We start from the raw sequence: 19,836 nt of genomic DNA on the forward strand, positions 1-19,836 counted from the left end.
GAAGTTTGATGTGTATCTGCAGGATTTAACGCATTGTGCTGCTGCCACATGATTGGCTGACTGGATGACTGCATGCATGGACAGTCCTGTATGTGTACAGGTGTTCCTATTAAAGCAGACATGTTTGCTTTGCCCCTACTTTCCTGCTCGTCTTCTTTTCCCCGATCGAGTCACGCCTTGCGTCAGTACAGCTCTAAATGATGATTGAGACATGACATGAAACTGATTCAGACAATGAATTTTTCAATAATCTCCGTCAGCTACTACATAAATTTGTACCCATTACCTTCCCTCGTTTAGTGAGAAACATTTCCTCCTCAGCTTCATTTGTAACTGATTACAGAAAAGATTTACAGAGCAATTCACCGTTCTCATTAATAATTCCTTTCCACCTCCAGCTCCTGAATCATGAATATGTTCCATGTGTTTTCTGTTGCGGTCACATGATTTGTCCCAAAGCACAGAAATGAATTATAAACCTATTTTCCCAGCTTCACTCTAGCCTCTAGCCTCGAGGCTTGTTAGTATTAAAATGAACGAGTCAATCTTGAGGAAATGGATTTTATATTTCTGACCATGCTACAGACGGAGCTGCACTGCTCGGTCCATACATCTATATCAATTTATGACCAATAAACTTCCACTTTGTCTCTGCCTTGAATTAAACAGATTTGTTGAATAAATTACCCGCCCCCCCCAAAAAAAAAAAAAAAACACACGTCCTTAATACCAGGAGTGATTTAAATCAGTCAGTGAGGCTCAAGCATAAACTTTCACACAAAGTTATCAGAAGTTTAAAGCCTGAGGCAGGTTTACCGGCTCAGGTTTACCGGCTCTTAATATATTGATATTTTTATTAATATGGAATACATTTATCTTTATTTACATGCCATGTACTCGTGCTTAATCTTTAATTAACATTAGGTTTTTAATATTACGTCCTGGTTTACATACAAACATTTAGTATTTAGTGCATTAGTTAATGTGAGAAAGAAAGAAAGAAAGAAGGAAAGAATATTGCAAAAGGTGGTGAAAGGGTAGAGAAAGATAGAAAGAAAGAAAGAAAGAAAGAAAGAAGAAAAGCATGTTACAAATGGTGGGAAAGAAAGAAAAAAGAAAGAATGTTGCAAAAGGTGGTGAAAGGGTAGAGAAAGAAAGAAAGATAGAAAGAAAGAAGGAAGGAAAGGAGGAAGGATGGAAGGAAAGATGGAAGGAAAGAAAGAAAGCATGTTACAAAACAGTGGGAAAGAAAGAATGAAAGAAAGAAAGAATGTTGCAAAAGGTGGGAAAGAAAGAAAGAATGAATGAATGAGTAGATGAAAGAAAGAAAGCATGTTACAAATGGTGGGAAAGAAATAAATAAAGAAAGAAAGAATGTTACAAAAGGTGGTGAAAGGGTAGAGAAAGAAAGAAAGAAGGAAAGAAAGAAAGAAAGAATGTTGCAAAAGGTTGGAGAGAAAGAAAGAAAGAAAGAAAGAAAGAAATAATGTTACAAAAGGTGGTGAAAGGGTAGAGAAAGAAAGAAAGAAAGAAAGATAGAAAGAATGAATGTTACAAAAGGTGGGGAAGAAAGAAAGAAAGAATGAATGAATAGATGAAAGAAAGAAAGCATGTTACAAATGGGAAAGAAAGAAAGAAAGAAAGAAAGAAAGAATGTTACAAAAGGTGGGGAAGAAAGAAAGAAAGAATGAATGAATAGATGAAAGAAAGAAAGCATGTTACAAATGGGAAAGAAAGAAAGAAAGAAAGAATGTTACAAAAGGTGGTGAAAGGGTAGAGAAAGAAAGAAAGAAAGATAGAAAGAAATACTGTTACATAAGGTGGGAAAGAAGGAAAGAAAGAAAGAAAGAATGTTGCAAATAGTGGTGAAAGGGTAAAGAAAGAAAGAAAGAAAGAAAGATAGAAAGAAAGAATGTTTCAAAAGGTGGGGAAGAGAAAGAAAGAAAGAAAGAAAAAAGAAAGAAAGAACGAAAGAAAGTGTGCATGGTGTAACTGGTTCAAAGGGAAGCAGTGCTGTGTGTGCTGCTGCTGGGGCGGCCATGTTGATTCAGCGTCACTTGCTGATCTCAGAGGAACTGGGAGTTGAGGAGACCGTCCCAGTGTCCTGAGCAGGAATTCCCAGTTGAGTTAAAGGGGATTTCGGTGTTTTTTCCTGCACATGGTTAATTTGATCACTGGTCACGGCCTCGGCTTGAGAACCCTTTTCTCGTAGTAACCCCATCTTTATCTCATCACATGTCGGACTGAGAGCGTGGCTGATGGAGAGATTAAAGCAGACTAAATAAACTGTCGGCTCTAATATCCGTACTGTATATTTTTCTGCTCATCCGTCTCCGATTTCATTCGATCTGAATAATCCCGACTGGGTTTAGACGTTTCAGAGGAAACGCTATTGAATTAAATGACTAAATCTCTTTCCGAGCGCATTCCACAGCATCGGCGCTGCCTCGGAGCGCGATATTTACAGAGACGGAAGAGGAAAAGCTCTTCCAGAGTTCAGAGACGGGATGTTACGCAAGACCGTAATGACTTTCTCCAGAGTCGCAGCGAGGAGTCGCGTGCCTTCAGGCTCCGAACTGATTCCTGTGTTGCTCAGTTTGTGTATTTCTCATGAATAATACTCGTTCCTCTACAAGAACCGAAATCTTACAACGACAGCAACAGTTGATGCTGAAATCATTGACATGGACTAAACAGACTGCTGACCTTTCACCCAGTAAAGAATAAACCGCTCGGCGTTGTGCTGTTACAGGAAAATAATCAGTGACCGCTCGTAATTTACACACCCCGAAGCGTTTCACTCCTCAATTACAGTTAACCATGTAGCATGTCCGCGAAACCAACTTACCACCCCGTCGGTGATTAGTTTACTTTCTACCCCAGCGCTGGTGAATTCTCCATCCTGATTGGCCGACAGACGTTCTGAGGTGTGCGGTTATTTTTCAGTAAATGCACAGCTAAAGTAGTTCCAGTCGGGTCTTGACAGCATTACAGTTCCATATCACTTTGCCGGGAAAGTTAGCCTGCTGTCCGTCACAGCACACACACACACACACACACACACACACACACACACACACACACAGAGCTAACAACAAACGCAAGGACAGACCAATTCCATTTTCCAGAAATAAGGAAGTAATAACCGATGACTGGGTGCTGAATTATTCAAAAAATAACACGCACCCGAGGTGGTAATGCAGTCACGAGCCATTGATATGCAGAGAGGGAGAGAGCGAGAAAAGAGAGAGAGAGAGAGAGAGAGAGAGAGAGAGAGAGAGAGCACATGTGATTGCAGTAATGAGACAGAAAAGCTGGTGAACATGTATCAATATTTATTTATTTATTTATTCGTTGTATTTTCTGCAGTAATAAAAAACGAAAAACCCTGTGAACAAGTAGGTTTATCCATATTTATTTATTTATTTATTTATTTATTTATTTATATTGTCAGTATGAAATGGAAAAAAAAAACTAAACTCTCTCTCTCTCTTGCTCTCTCTCTCTCTCTCTTGCTCTCTCTCTCTCTCTCTTTTTCGCTCTCTCTCTCTCTTGCTCTCTCTCTCTTTTTCACTCTCTCTTGCTCTCTCTCTTGCTCTCTCTCTCTCACTTTCGCTCTTGCTCTCTGTCTCTCTCTCTCTCTCTCTCTCTCTCTCTCTCTCTCTGTCTCTCTCTCTCTCTCTCTCTCTCCAATAACTGCATATCAGTGGCTCCAGCCTCCGTTTCTAGCTCTAAAATGACGTTTTGGAACTAGCCGCGGAGGTTTGAGATGTGATGCGCAATAAATTAGTTCCACACACAGGAGCGTTTTAAGGACACAAACCTGACCAGTGTCTCGAAATAAAACATCTGAACAACGTCTTGAGGCGTGGGAAGTGTGGGACAAGCGGATTAATTGGCTCCGGTCCGTCGTTTTATTACAGAATAATGGTCCAACGTCCCGACGTCAATTATTCCTTACATAACGGCACGACACACAGTGTTCCGGTCCTCACATATCGTCATCTACACTGCACTCGTGTCCAAACCAGGGTCAGTCATTTTCTCTCCGTTTCTTTTGTTCCTTCTTTCTCTAAGCAGTTATCAAAGCGTACGGTCGATTGCGGGGAATCGTTCTCAATAAAAAAGGTCTCAGGAGCACGGCTCTCATACAGCTGAGTGGGATCACACTTCATTCTCGAGTGTGTGTGGGCGGCCGAGAGTTTAACCTTTTGCTCTCACGAAGTCTCTGAGCAATCTGGAAATTCTTCATGGTGTTGTCTGTGGCAGGAGCTCAGGATGATCAGTTGCGAGAGAAGGCTTTTGGAGTGCTTCTTGTAAAGTTTGGGAAATCTTCTCGGCCTTCTCCTCCCTGCTCGAAGAGAAGAATTATCAGTCGTAAAAAATCCGTACGCATTTTCACATCATAACAGAAGTCCTGACTGTTAAAGGTTAACGCAACGGGCCTGCGTCAGCGGCTGTAGCTTTTACACGACTTCCAGTCAAATCATCCTGCGTCATTAGCATCCCTGTAAGGCTTTAAGCAAGAATGAAGGGACGATTCGTTACCAGCCACAGCGGGAATCATTTTACGCTCGGACTTCTCTCTTAGCCGTAAATCCATGCGGTGAAAGACACGACCGGAGGCTTGAGCAGTCCTGCTGATGGCTGACATGTTTTGATTAAAGTCGCGTTTTTTTCTCCTCAGTGCTGTAAACAGAGTAAAGAGTGTCAAAACAACAACCACACCAACAAATAGGTTTAATTAGACGACAGGAGAACTTTGCATAAACTGCTTTTCAGATTCTAAAAAAAAATGAAATTCATATGCTTGAGATGTTTTGGCAGGAAACAGACGTCAGATTCAGATGTTAGATCTTCTCATCATGGGGGGAAATACGCTCTTAGACAGCTCTTAGTTTACTCAAGCGTAGTTTGGAAAGGGAAGAGTCATCTTAAAGGCTGACCTGCTGTATGCTTTCATCACACGTGGATTCTGATGCGTTCAGAGCGTCGTAAAGGCACTCTTCTAGTTCGGGAAAATAAGCTGTCCAAACCCCGAGGAAATCCCGAAACGCCCACCCACGTTCACAGTGAGTGAATAACGGGGTGGAAAGAAGTGGGATTTTGAAAGCAGGGAAACTGTTATTTATTGAGTCGTGCTGAGATGCAAAAACAATCCACGCCAGGATGTTAACGTTAATGTTAACGTTACCCCCCTGAAGTGGGTTATTTTCATATAACAGCACAGAACGAAGTGTGTTATTCTGCTTATAGTCAGTGATTGCAACTGGAACGTGTAAGGAAGGAGTCTCCAGTGTCAGCGCGTTGTAACCGTCAGAGATGAAGCTGTAACGTTACGTTTTCCCACATCTTCCGGACCGAGGAGGTTTCTCTATAACACGACAAGCTGCGATTTTTAAGACTTTAAGCCAGACAAAATAAAGACTCTGGTGAGGGAGCGAGTGTTTATAGCTGCTATAGACGAAGTGAGAAATTGTTTCATGGACATTCGACAGGATTTAATGTAACCATACGCACACGGATAAACAGTAGAACATGTCTGGGGTCAACAGAGTTGTTCTTAGTGAGATGATTGTCCGAATATCCCCTGTTCTCAAGAATCCAGCTTCGCCACCCACACAATCGTTAAGCTATTATACAACGCCAATTCTGGAAAAGTCGGGACAGTATGGAAAATGCAAAAATAAATAAATAAATAAATAAAAAGAGTCGTTTGATCATTCAGTTCACGCTGTGCTATAATGAAAACACATCATCAACACATTATTTGATGTTTTACTTTGTGAATGTAATTTATTTTTGAGAATATACACCCGTTTCAAATCTGACGACTGCAACGCACTCCAAAAATGTTGGGACAGCCGACTGTTTATCGCTGTGTAACATCCGCTTTTCTTTTAATAACACTTATTAAGCGCTGAGTGAAGACACCGGTTGGTTAAGTTTAGCGAGAGGAATTTTCCCCCGTTCGTCCGTTGTTATAGAATTTCTTCAGCCGAGCGACTTGTGCTCGAGATAATAAAATAGATTTCTTGTCATTTCACAAGACGTGACAACATTTTATCGTCCCGATCCCTCCGCCACATGGGGAATTTCTCCTGGCTTTGATATATAAGATATGAAATATTAAGTCATAACGTTCCCCGCTGACTTGTCTGAATTGGCGAGGGTCAATTTCACACTCCTAACCAAGAAAATTCAAACAAATACCCAACAGTGGTCTGATCTGTGTCTCTGCCTGTGGGGTACGGCTAACATCATAATCAATTGTACCCCTGTGTTTTAACTACTACAGTCGCTAATTATCAGAATTCCTTTAATAAGCTGTGTAATAATTTCAATGCAATAGAATGAGAAACACCTAGAATGAACCTCACCTAGTGTGAGGGGAAGACAATGCTAATTACGCTAATAACATGTGAACACCTGATCAATATGGGTATATGTTATGGGATTCTCTCTCTCTCTCTTTGATGTCTTTCCATAGATGATCCAACTCAGGATGAAAAGTAGAATAAAATATTCCATGCATAAAATATTTTATGAAAATAATCATCGATTGTATGATTGTTTTTGCTACGTAAGACCGCAGGTCAAATAATTCTGGATTTTTCTTAAATATCACTTATATTAAAAAGTAAACCGATTGCACAGGTATAGGAATACAACGAGTGAAAAAAGGATAAAACATCACACCTGACATAAAATAAAAAAATATAATCCAGTTTTCAAACAAAATATAGCGGGATTCCGGACCAAAAAGAAATTAAAAGTTAATTTGGGATTTTTTTCCGCAAAAAATCGAGAAGGCCAACAATCCAGAGAGCAAGAGCAATCAGCATAACGATTCTTGTTAAATTACAGCGAATGGTCTCTAATGATTTTGAGGTGATTTACATCTTAAAAACAACCTTAAATTGATGATCCATAACTTTTGGCACTATGCATGAAAGGGTTAAAAACTTTAAAGTTGGTTGTATTTAAAAATAATTACAAACATGCTGAACGTTTAAGAATCTACTTGTGTATAATGAGCTTCGTTTAATAGCCATGGTGGTTTCTTGAACATGTTTCTCTTTGCCGTATGCTCGTTGGAATTTCTCTCCTCGCAGCGGAGAAGCACATCTCCTACATCTCTGTATAAACTATCAAAAATTGGTCCATTCTTCTTGACAGACTTTTTTTTTTTTTTACCTTGGAATGGAGTCTCTAAAGTCTGGGAGTGCTTTCTGAACTCACATCCCACTCACCGCTTGAAGTTCTCACTTTCCTCTAACTGGATCCAATGAATTATTTACACCGGTCGACGGTTTCTGGGTTTCTCCCACTACTGATCTTTTTTTATTTTATTTTATTTATTTATTTTATTTGATCCCTTTCCATGTTGTCAGATTGAGATCCACCTTACTGCTTTCTTCTCGTCTGTTTTAAAAGGAACCGTCAGTTTTCCTGCGCCAATTATAAAATATGAGCTTTAACGTTTGAAAAATTCCATTAAAAAGTGTTGCGTCTTGGTTAAACTTTTACCTGGGATTAAAGTTGAGACGGCATGGCAGGAGACTGAAAGCGCAGAAGCTTTTAGAGAGCACATCTGAAGGAGCGGCTCGGCTTTTATGGATTCCTTAAAGTATGTAGAAACTGTTGGTTCAGTCGGTGCTTTCGAGTTTGGAAACTTCTTGTTCTTTTTCTTTGTTTTTTTTTTTTTTTTTGCCATATTTGATTTCTCGTGCAATACGAAGCTAGAAAGGGTCTCTGTTCAAACTACACGTCTAATTAGACGATATTTTAGACCGTTTCTTATTATTTACATGTCGGGCTGGAAAGGTAAGAACAATCGGTAATATCGTGACGCCGTGAAATCATGCGTATCCATGGTAACGACCGCTGTACCGCTGTCATAAAGTGTGTTAATAATAAAACACTGTATGGTGTGGTGCCGTTATAGGGAAATAATCAACATGGAGCAGACGTACTCACGCAGAAGTTGATCATCTTCCTTTAACAGGACGTCTCAGAGTCTTCTACTCTACTTACACCACAACAACTTCCCAGTGATTACAATTCTTTGTATATTAATGAACGAGCGTCTTGGTTTTTATCCGTTTATAAGTACATTTACGCGTTCCTGTCCTCACTTACTGTACGTTATGGCAGCTATAAACAGCCTTTCCCTCACCGCTCTCTCTTTTTTCTCTCTCTTTAAGATAATAAGACAAAACAAACTCAGCTCGTCATGTCAGAGAGGTTCCAGCTTTACCTCGGACTGTTACAGAGCGCTGACACCGGAGACTCCTTCCATAAACGTTACATAAACATCTTACGGGTGGAGCGTGTCCCTGTGAGTCCCTGTGAATGCGCTGTTACTATAGCAACGATAACTAATAACGAAACGAATCAACACCTTCTGACCAATCACAATCCAGACATTGGACATTGGACCTGGTGTAACATTGGACACTGGACATTGGACCTTGGACCTTGGAATTTTTTACTAGCGTTTGTTTCTTTATTTCTCTGTTTTTGTAGTTCACATTGTAAAGCACTCAGCTGTATTATTATTATTTGTTTGTTTGTTTGTTTGTTTGTTTACAGACGAAGGAACGGTGTTTAAAATAAAACAGAACATAAGCAGTGAAATACAGGAAATCTGAATTGACTAATCATTAACAATAAGTAGTAAAGACGTATCTAGGTTTATGTAACTGTGCTTCAGTGTGTGTGTGTGTGTGTGTGTGTGTGTGTGTGTGTAACCCTGAGGTTAGAGACGTATCATTAATCCAGCACTCAGGATCAGCTCCAGGCCTCAGAGGACTGTAATTACATTGATGAAGCCATATCCGTGCAGTTCAGTGAAGTTCTGACAGATGGGAATGGTGTGTGTGTGTGTGTGTGTGTGTGTGTGTGTGTGTGTGTGTGTGTGTTCACTCGGGTTAACACCTCACAGCGCAGTGTACACTCCAGGCTAAAACACTATCATCAGCTCAGAGGAGGATCTGCTCCGGGTCACGGTGTAGTGGCATCCTTCAGGAGCGCAGGAGAGAAAACTCCACCTGTAACACGTCTGCTGTAGCGTATAACCGCGTCAGCGCGTGGTCTGCGTCTGCTCGGCTCGTGGGCGTAGATTCTGATGCGGCAGGACGACGTTAACGACGACGTTGACGCCTCAAACAAAATGATACGGAGAGGCTATCACACTCGACTTATGCTGAAGGATCCTTGCTGGCGAATTTTTAAAGTAAAAGTTGAGAATTGAAAAATAATCGTCCAGCGTACAGTCCAACAGCTCATGTATTCATGTATTTATTTCACTGTTTGAAGTATTCTTATTAACCAGGGTTGTCAGATTTAGGCAAAATTTCTGGTCGACTCCTTCTCAAGGACTACACAAAAACACCTGAGACTATCCCCCAAAAAATACCTCATTGGATTTTACTTAGACATTAGATTTTAGAAATATTTCACTTCTTTTTCTAAACCTTTGTGTGAGAAACAAGTATTTCACACGTTCTGTATTTCTGATGTACTGACATTATCCGCCCCATAATCCCCTTATCCCTATCCAAATCTTCACAATGTATCGAAATGGCCCTGCAAATCATAAACACACTGTCTGCACTTTGCGGAAATTTTTCGACTGAATTCAGATTCTTTGCTATAAAACAAGATCTTGCCATTGTTTTAAGTGCAATCTGGCAACCCTGTGATTAACTGTCCTGTCCTCTGCACCGCCTCGGATTACGGGACAGCGCGATACCTGCCCCAATGCACCTCTATATAGCGTGTGTTGCAGTTCCGTGTTTGTCCACTAGGTGTAATAAAAACGCTGCAGAGCTGAACAGAGCAACAGGGGAATTGCACAGCGGATGCTCTACATAAACAGATTTTAAAAATGTGGTGAATTTTCCCGTGTTTATTTGACATGGAGACTAGAAGGAGTCTCCAGTGTCAGGGCTTTCCAACATCTTCAGCACAGAAGAGTTTATACTTCTTGCGGTTTCTCGGTAAAATGACAAGCTGCGTTTGTTTTGTTTGTTTGTTTGTTTTTTTCGTCTTATTAACGTCAAGAGGCAGAAAAAAGAGAGGCTGGTGTTCATAGCTGCTGTAACATATGTGACACGAACGTGCATGTTCAACAACATTAAATGTAGCTATTAACGGATAAAAATCAAGAGTGATGTTAATTAATATAGAAATAATTGTAATGAAGTTGCTGTTGTTTACTGTAAATGGAATAGAAAACTCTATATATATAAAAAAAAAAAAAACATGACTATTTTTGTTGACTATTTTGCTATAACAGCACAAGGAGTGTTTTATTCCGTAAATCAAACACTCGTTAAATTAGTCTTCAACATCAGACTACAACGATCGGATACTCATATCGATCTCGCTTGCAGCACTTTAAGGAAAATTGTTTAGAAATAAAGTAGTGGCAAAAAGCAGATAAATATCTAAACATCATTATACGACATTTAAGCAGGGGTTAAGTTCTGTTTATAATCCAGTCCGTAATCACTTATCCGGTTAGAACCCACTCATTTCCTGTCAGATATTCATTTTATCGACTTCGCTCCTCCAGCGCACTGAGTCTTCGTCTATAAGATCTCATTGGCTGAGCACAACTCTGACATGCAGATCAATAGTCCATCTCCCAGAAGGTGTGTGGGATTAGAACGGAGAGGCAGCCGAGAGTACGACACGAGCCACGAGTCAGCATTAGTGGTAACCATGGCGACCGTGTTAACAGCCAAAGGTACGGCTCTTAAAGGTGGAATATCGGTCCGTTTCTGTCCCTTTCTTTCATTCTTTTACATCCATGCCGCATTGTGGCTGTTTGCTCGCTCGAACCAGAGTGAAAGACCGATGCGGGAATCGATACAAAAAAGTCTGAGTCTCAACAAAACTGAAAAAATGAGTCTAATAGAGCAATCATGCCAAAATTTCATGTCCAAGGATTATTATTACTGTTATTATTAGTAGTAGTAATAGTTGTAGCAGTAATAGTAGTAGGAGTAGTAGTAATACTAGTAGTAGTAGCAGTAGTAGTAGCAGTAGTAGTAGTAGTAATACTAGTAGTAGCACTAGTAGTGTTAGTGGTAGTAGTAGCAGTAGTAGTAGTAATATTAGTAGTAATAGTAGTAATAGTAGCAGTAATAGTAGCAGTAGTAGTAGTAGTAATAGTAGTAATAGTAGTAGTAGTAGTAATATTAGTAGTAATAATAGTAGTAATAGTAGTAGTAGTAGTAGTAGTAGTAATATTAGTAGTAATAGTAGTAGTAGGAGTAGTAGTAGTAGTAAGGGTAGTCATATAGTAGTAGTAGTAGTAGTAGTAGTAGTAATATTAGTAGTAATAGTAGTAGTAGTAGTAGTAATAGCAGTAATAGTAGTAGTAATATTAGTAGTAATAGTAGCAGTAATAGTAGTAGTAGTAGTAGTAATATTAGTAGTAATAGTAGTAGTAGTAGTAGTAATAGCAGTAATAGTAGTAGTAATATTAGTAGTAATAGTAGCAGTAATAGTAGTAGTAGTAGTAGTAATATTAGTAGTAATATTAGTAATAGTAGTAGTAGTAATATTAGTAGTAATAGTAGTAGTAGTAGTAATATTAGTAGTAATAGTAGTAGTAGTAATATTAGTAGTAATAGTAGTAGTAGGAGTAATATTAGTAGTAATAGTAGTAGTAGTAATAGTAATATTAGTAGTAATAGTAGCAGTAATAGTAGTAGTAGTAATAGTAGTAGTAGTAATAGTAATATTAGTAGTAATAGTAGCAGTAATAGTAGTAGTAGTAATAGTAGCAGTAATAGTAGTAGTGGTAGTATTCTGTCATCTGTCATGTAAATAGCAGAATAGGACTAAAACTATTTTAGATTCCCATCAGCCACTGCATCTAGTCACATGTGTGGTTCACCTGATTCACGTTTATCTCATTAGCATGTATGTATAAATAGTCACGTTCTGCACTGCCCGGGTTGTCTTGCGTTGTTTTGGTTTATTATTCTGTCTCACGTTATCCTGGTCCTGGTTCTTATAAGTCTTGTTTTATGTTTTGTTTGTACCTCATTAAAAGGTTCGAACTGAGATTCTGCACTTGCATCCGTCTCACCCTCCGTCATGTGACATCATCATCAAATTCGACCTCGTCCCTGTCATGTGACTCGAGTCTTATTTGTTGATCCTTTTTGGAGAGCTACCGTTTTTAAGAACAATCGAGATCTTGATATAAACTTTTCATCCGGTTGCACGTATGTCCTCCGTCGTCGTTTTTCTGAGATATCCCTGCTGGGTGTTTCTGTTGAAGATTTTGAAATGTGAGTGACTTTTCTCCGTCTTCAGACCGACTAGATGGTGGAGAGACATGAATATGTATCACACAGACGACAAACTCTTAAGACTTTTCCCGATCGCTGGTATGAGCCGGACTCCTAATGTACCTGAGACTCAGAGAGGCGGATACGAAGAGCCCCGTTTCTCTTTGAAGCCGCCGAAGAGTTCCATTAAAGATGTTCAGTTCATGACAATGACAAGCCTTCAAGCCCAAACTTCACAACCCCGGGGGGGAGGGGGGGAGGGGGGGGGGGGCGTGGGGGGTAGAGAGAAAGATACAAAGAAAGAACAGAGATGAGGGAGGAGAAAGGGAATGTTTAATGAAGGCTCAGACAAAGAGATATGCACGTCCTTGCTGAAAAAGCATCGGCGATAAGGCGCTGGAGGAACACGTCAGGATTCGGAGACTTTCTGTTCCTGGTCTGATTTGGGGCCAGGAATTTCGCTTGCTAATTTCTTTTCTGCATTTGTTACGCAGGTAAATCAGAACCAGGAGGTAACCTGGTAAGTAAATAAATAAATAAATGCCACATATAAAATTTACATCTTATTGAATTGAATTTCAAATTATTTAGTTTTTGGTTGGTCCAGTATTTGTTGAAATCAAACATCATCAACGCACTTTTTTTTTTTTTTAGCTTTAAATACAGCTGTAATGTGCTTTAATTGAAGGCGTGACACAAGTGTGTAGCCTCAGCATGGTATTTCTTAAAGGCAATCTAAAAATGAATCGTTATAAAAAAAAAGTCGTAACAAGGGCCAGAGGAAAGCCCGACAGCATTAACTCTCCACATTCACAAATCAGGGAAACAGGTGTGGGGACAAACCAGGAAGTACGACAAGAAACAATGTAGAGTGAAAACACACAAACGAACAGGAGGGTAAAAACAGACAGAGTCATGTCAGTGAAACACGTAACAGGTGAACACATTAGGGTACGACGGGGGTGGACACGAGACTAGAACTGAAACGAATACACATAATTCAGTTAAATCTACAGTAAGTGTAAAACAGGTCTATAAAATTTCAGCACATTACAGTCAGTAAAGAAAATAATAAAGTAAACAGGTTTTATTTTTTTCTCATGGAATAACCTGTTCATCTATCGTCCATCCATACCTATGCTAGCGTTAGCTAGCCAGTTCACTGCTATACAAGATCCTAGAAATCTGGTTTTTACAGCTAGAGAGAGAGAGAGAGAGACAGAGAGAGAGAGAGAGAGTCCTGATTAATCAGTCCGTACAGGATTTTGCTTTTAGATTTTTTGTGCTTTTTTGCAGAAAACTATTTGAATTGGTGAAATTCCAATTGCAGGAAGTTGTCTTTCACAGTGATGTTCGTCGGTAAACGAGACCTTTTGTACTCATGTTTGACGCACGTGTATCGAAGAGGGCTTTGACTGAATGCGCGTTGTGATGACGTCACATGACGTATCTCAGCCCAAACCTGCGGTAATTTCAAAAAAATCGAAAGCTCCTCCGAATATTGCAGAGTTTCCTTGATTTTGCGTTAATTGCGTTAAATCGCAAATTTTTAAAATTTGTTTCTCCTTTATGAATAGGTGTGTTCATAAATCTCATCTCGGAGTACCAGAGTGCACTCTGATTGCATCTTATTAGCTTCTGTGAATGAAGTCTGAAGTCTTATTGGCTAACGCTCCGGCACTCCGGGAGTGAATTTACAAACACCGCCGATATTATAACCGGACCTATCATTTTCCTTTGTGGGCGGGCTTTACGCATTCATCCTCTGTCATCCATTCTTTCGGTCCGATTCACACTTGAAAGGCGTCGTGCTGTGCAACGGAGGAGTCATCAAAAAAAAAGAAAAGAACAAACACACCTCTACTCTGAATAAAGGAAAGTATACCCCTGTCTAGAAGGAGTGAGGAATGACGGCAGTTTGTTCTTTGCACCGTTTGCGACAGCAGTGTGTTAAAGGACTGTAAAACACACGTAGCGGTGAGTTTAGCAGGCGCTGTTCTGGCACTTGCATTGATATCTATTGTTAATAGTTAAATTTGCGGGCTAGCTTCGAACGAATTGTTCATTTTATGTCCTGAATGAGATCGAGCTCTCTGGAGACTTGCATCTACACCCAAAATAGCAAAATTTGGCATGCTGTCTTGGTGGGAGGGGCGTACTCTGTTTCTCCTGTCAATCACAGCAACACTATCCAATCATGTGCATTCTCCCTCTCTCGTTCTGTCGAGCCACACATGATACGCCTGAGATAATAAAAATCCCTTTTCTACCAGAGAGGAATAAATTCCAAAATCATGCATTCAGGAGTTTTAATTTATGCTAATTTATGCATGCGTACGAAATTAGCTAATACGTTTTAGGTTATATCCGTCCCTCTGATCACGTCAGGACTCGTACGTAATGGCATTCTGTCCGTGGTGTGTTTTGTATCCGTGGTTAAAAAGAGATTAAACTAGCGCATTAAACCTGACTGAGTCTGATTGTAATTACACACACTAAATAAGATTTTCTTTATTAGCAGGTTCAATTTCAAGGTATCTTGAGAAGCCGATCGGGTTTTTTTTTAAACATCTGGCGGTGATTATGTGACACACATGCGAGTAACGATGATCCGCCTCGGCAGCGTAGCCGAGATTTGGTTCGAACCTCGCAGGATGATTCATCGGAGATTTGAGGTCTGATGTTGAAAGCAGGAGAAATAAAGAAATAAAGCATTCAGTGCATGTGGTGTCTCTAAAGAGAGGAGCTCACAGCAGCAGGGATTAAACTATATGAAGAACCAGCAGTTTTGTTGAACCCTTCCCCCCCCCCACCAAAAGAAAAAAAAAGTGCAGGTAAACAAACCACAGCTCTTTCAAGCCACCGTTACACTTAGTTTTCATTCAAACGTTTCACATACAGTCACTACAGTCACGCGCAGCTGCTTTTCAGAAAGAAAAGTCGCCAAAATCGCAGCGTAAACAATGCAGAGATTTCATCTTTACGTTTGCCGAGACGTGAGCTCCGCCCACTCGTTTTGTCTTCGGTCGCAAGTCCGAGCCCGATGAACTCCCGGGTCAAAGTTCACCTGGATAACGTCAGAGCAAAAGCGTACAGTAGGTGCATCGGACACGTCCCACATCTTTTGAGTTCTGGATGGTGATTGGGTCAGAAGGTGTTGATTGATTTTCTCTAACAGCAGCTCTGACAGTAGCGCAGGTTTATATTAATATCAACGCGCTCGTTCTAATACGTCACCGTTGCTATAGTAACAGCCCATTCACAGTGGACGCGCCACTGATAATGAACACCTTTATTTATTTATTTATTTATTTATTTATTTATTTATTTTACATCATCGATGTAGGGAAGTTTTCAGTAAGAAGAAATATTTTCCCACATCGTCAGGACAGAGGATTTTTATGCTTTAATTAAATGCGAAAGAAAATATATCTACTGTGGAAAAAAAATATATATATATATTTAAATAAAATACTGTAAATGAAAAGTGGTGTTGAGTTCCACATATTAGAAACATCACAACAAATTGAGACTTTTTCACTTTTTTTTTTAGAAGGCCAGTATGAGATCTGAGTTCTTTCCAACACGGAACAGGAAACATGCTGAACGTGCTCAATTTTTATGATATCTTTTTTCTCTCTCTCTCTCTCTCTCTCCGATTTTCAGCCCGTGAGAGATCTCCTACCTTCTTCCAGAGTGTGATTGATGATCCGTGCTTTGAAAAATGAAGTTAAACGGAATATGAGATTAGGTGTGTGGAAGGTTCCTGCCGAGGTTCAGTCATTAGACGGGAATGCAGAAATGTCGAGAGAGAGAGAGAGAGAGAGAGAGAGAGAGCGCTTTACAGTGAGTTTGGAAGATTAAAAGGCAGAAGGGTGTGAAGTTCACTGTTTAATTAATCAATTGTCGTTGCGATGTGAAAAATATAATCAAAGGGTCCTGACTTTCCGTATAATTACCCCGGGGTCGTGCTTCGTGCACAGCCGCGGCGTTCGTCTCAGCAATAATAATTCCTCAGTTTATTGTTCTGTGCAGCTCATGTTCACTTTATCATTGTCATTTGTCTTACGATTTTTTTTATTTTTTTATTTTTTTATTAACGGGTCATTCTTCCGTCCGGGGAAGAACTCCGTCTCATATTAACTGTAAACATGAATATTTTACTTTTACGTAAGCAACCCACAGTAATTTGATAATAACATACAGTATAACTGTGATGTCCTTCTCTAAGATGTGGCAATTTTAAGATTGGTCTCTTTGTTGAGTTTGAATCAGAGCCACTTTGACTCCTTTGGTTTAGTTTGCTATTTGGTTTGGTTTGGTTTGACGCACAATAAAAGTGTCCGAGGTGTGCGTAAGGCTGAAAATGTCCTCGTAAACCAACAAGTGCGTGTAGAAATCGCACAAAAATCACCCAAGCATGGGGAACCGGGGCTGAATAAATGATTCAATACTTATATCGATATCTAGTTTCAACCAGCTCATGTCTTACACCCAGAATTGAATTTCTTTTCTCTTTTTGTTTGTCTAGAATCCCCAGAACATATCTACAGCACTGTCCTTTGGCTCAGTTTATCAGCCCACAGCGTGTTTGATTCACTTCCTGCAACGAGTCGATTCAGAGTTGAATCTTTACCTCAGTAGAGTTCACGTGGAAGAGAGCTGAGACTGGCGAGCACAAACAAATCCAAAAATCTCAAGGTCAGAATCCAGAATCCAGAGGACGACACTACGGTATAATCATGAAGCGAGAAAACAAACGTGGGTCAAAACCAGAAGTAGAAGACATGAATCAAAGTCTTGTGACGTCAGATGAGAAACCGAGCCGGACGAATGGCATTGCTGCGTCCCAATTCGCCTTCTTATACTACGTACTAAATGTATGTACTCTTTTTGTGAAGAAAACGCACATACATTTGAGTGTGTAAACGACTCTCACAGGAAGTACGGGGTCATGCTAACACGTCATGTAACGGAAGAGAACGTTGTTTCCTACGTAGCTACGTACCTACCTTGAACTTACGCACGCTCGCACCGTAACCCGTTGCATTTCAGCTTTTCTTCATTCATTATGCCTTATAGAATTTATACTATATGATTTAATTTACAACTCCCTCGATTTATTACTCCACATTTCATTTACAGTTCTCTAAAATGCATCCGGTAGACCGTCCGGGTATCTCCGGGTTACTCATTTCAACACACTATGATTTGAGACACACTAATTCACGTCTCAGATACTATTTAGTTCAGACGGTAGGCAAATCGGGACGCAGGACGTGTTTGTACCCGGAGATGCATTCTGGGAAATGGAGTCAGACACCGACTTTGGCGTTTACACGACAGCACCTGAGAACACAGGGTGTGTTGCCATGTTCTCACCTGGCTAAAGAAGCGCCCCAATATGAGAACTCAAACTGACTAAACAATCCGTATGAAAACATCCTTTCTAATCAGGTTTCGGTACTAATTTTGAAACGCTTTGATGTAAGGAGGCGAGATCGAACAGCAACGAGGCTAAGCCTTAAGGTAATGTCACATGTTATGCTAGCCCAGGTTTTCAAATCCAGGGGTTACAAGTAAAAATCTAAATTAATTAAAAGACTGAAAAGCTATTCTAATCTTGTATTATAGCTTAATAAGTGAAAGATGATAGACGTCGTGTGAATTACGCATGGGTCAGGTCATGTGATAATAGCTCATTCATTTTTCTGTGATTTTTTTATATTTGGATTTATTTTGGATTATCACCAAAAGTATGTGGACACCTGGCCATCACATTCATATGTGCTTGTTGAACATCGCATTCCAGATTTATAATCCGCTCCACTCTCTCTTCTGGGAAGGCTTTCCACTAAATTTCGGGGCGTGCCCGGGGGGATTCGTGTTCGTTCATCTACGAGAGCGTTAGTGAGGTTGAGGTCGGGCGCTGATGTTGATGTTGATGTGAGGAGGCTCCAGTTCCAGTTCATCTCAAAAGGAGCTCAGTGGGGTTGAGGTCAGGGCTCTGTACAGGACACTCGAGTTCTTCCACCTTCTTCCAACCTTCACACACCGCGTCTTCATGGAGCTTCTTCGTGGTGCGACGTTCTAATCGACGCCAGCTTTGTCAAAAAGACGTCTGAAAACATAAACATAAAAAGCTGGCTCCGAAACCCGTCGGATGTTTTGAAGGAAAAGCTGCAAAGCTTAAAACAGCAGCAAAAACTGATGAGTGAGAGAGAAAAAAGTTTGGCGTGTCTAACGTTAATTATTTAGCGATCTTTTAAAGTATTAAAGCCACCACCTAAAGTGTTCTGTCAGAGCCTACGTGATGTAGCATGGGTTTGTCTAATTGGGAAGCTTGATCTAGCACTACTAGCATACAGACTCTGGGAAACATAATGGTTGAAAAACTAAGCGTGGGGGGAGGGGAGGGAGGGGAGGGGAGGGGGGGGGTCCCCCTCCCTTTATATTCATATAAATCAAGTGATGTTGTTTTTTTATGGTCATTCCTCTGTGTAATCTGTATATAAAATGGAACGAATAAAGGACCGTGGTGTAAGACATAACAATACAGCGGCTCGGTAGACAGGACCACTGTACGTAAAGTACACAGATATCGTCGCCGTACAGGTGCAGGTATTCAGTGCTTTATTGAAAGTAGCAAGTAAACAGAGGCATGATCCAAGGGCAACGTTGAGATCAAGGCAAGGGTCAGGCGATGAATAAACAACACGAACTAGGGCACGCAAACGCAAGAGGAGAAAGCCAGACATGAGATCCACGCATTCACGCCATGTCGGGATGACCGTAATTACCAGATGACAACCCGGACGTTCTACTCGGAGCTGTTCACGGATTAAACGAATTCGCGTGAGACGATGTTGTTGGCGACTGCAAAGTTACGTTAAACTCTACTGTACGTCTTATTTTCAGATTAACCTTGCATTTATTAAAACATTAATAATAGCCCGTTAGACTAAATCTTACTGACTACGTTTTACTGCCAAAGTCGCCGGCATTTTGAGAGTTTCCGCATGATGTTGCAGCATGATGAATGTGACTTAACGTTAAAGGATACAACGTCAGAGTGGCGTGGTAGTGCAGTAGGACGTACGGTAGACACAACAGTCGGAATCTCGTAACTGCGATTGTAATTACGACACGGCGGGAACGCAGCTTCGGTACAGAAACACGGAGCGTATAGTTTTACAGCGAGTGAGAGTCCGTAAATACTGTGAGTGTGTGACGTGAGAGAGTCTGTGGCGGATGGGCGTTGTAGTCCTCGGCGGCCATGTTTGTAGGCCGACCCGTGGTGTCGGAGTTGTAGTTAGACACCGATTCTGGTGTTGACATGACAGATACACGACGGTAGGAGATATTACAACAAACGCACCGGACGGTAAATACACAGGACAGTACACGTCAACTAGACAGGATATCGGAAGAGTGTTGAATGGAAAAACTAGTGCAGCAGTCGTCTTTAAAGTGTTGACTGTAATCGCAGCGATAAAAGAGTCACGATAGTGTTTAATAGGAG

At 40.5% G+C, this 19,836-nt stretch overlaps 1 long non-coding RNA gene across 1 annotated transcript; it reads right to left on the reverse strand.

Annotated features, from left to right (window-relative positions):
• Positions 1-834: 834 nt before the first annotated feature.
• On the reverse strand, positions 835-8,353 carry LOC128606390 (uncharacterized). The gene is made up of 3 exons (XR_008385670.1): positions 4,947-8,353; positions 4,549-4,689; positions 835-4,351 (listed from the first exon to the last, which is right to left on the reverse strand). It is a non-coding gene; the product is annotated as an uncharacterized LOC128606390 (long non-coding RNA).
• Positions 8,354-19,836: the final 11,483 nt, after the last annotated feature.

The sequence above is a fragment of the Ictalurus furcatus genome, chromosome 4, assembly GCF_023375685.1.
Source record: "Ictalurus furcatus strain D&B chromosome 4, Billie_1.0, whole genome shotgun sequence".
NCBI classification, from domain to species: domain Eukaryota; kingdom Metazoa; phylum Chordata; class Actinopteri; order Siluriformes; family Ictaluridae; genus Ictalurus; species Ictalurus furcatus.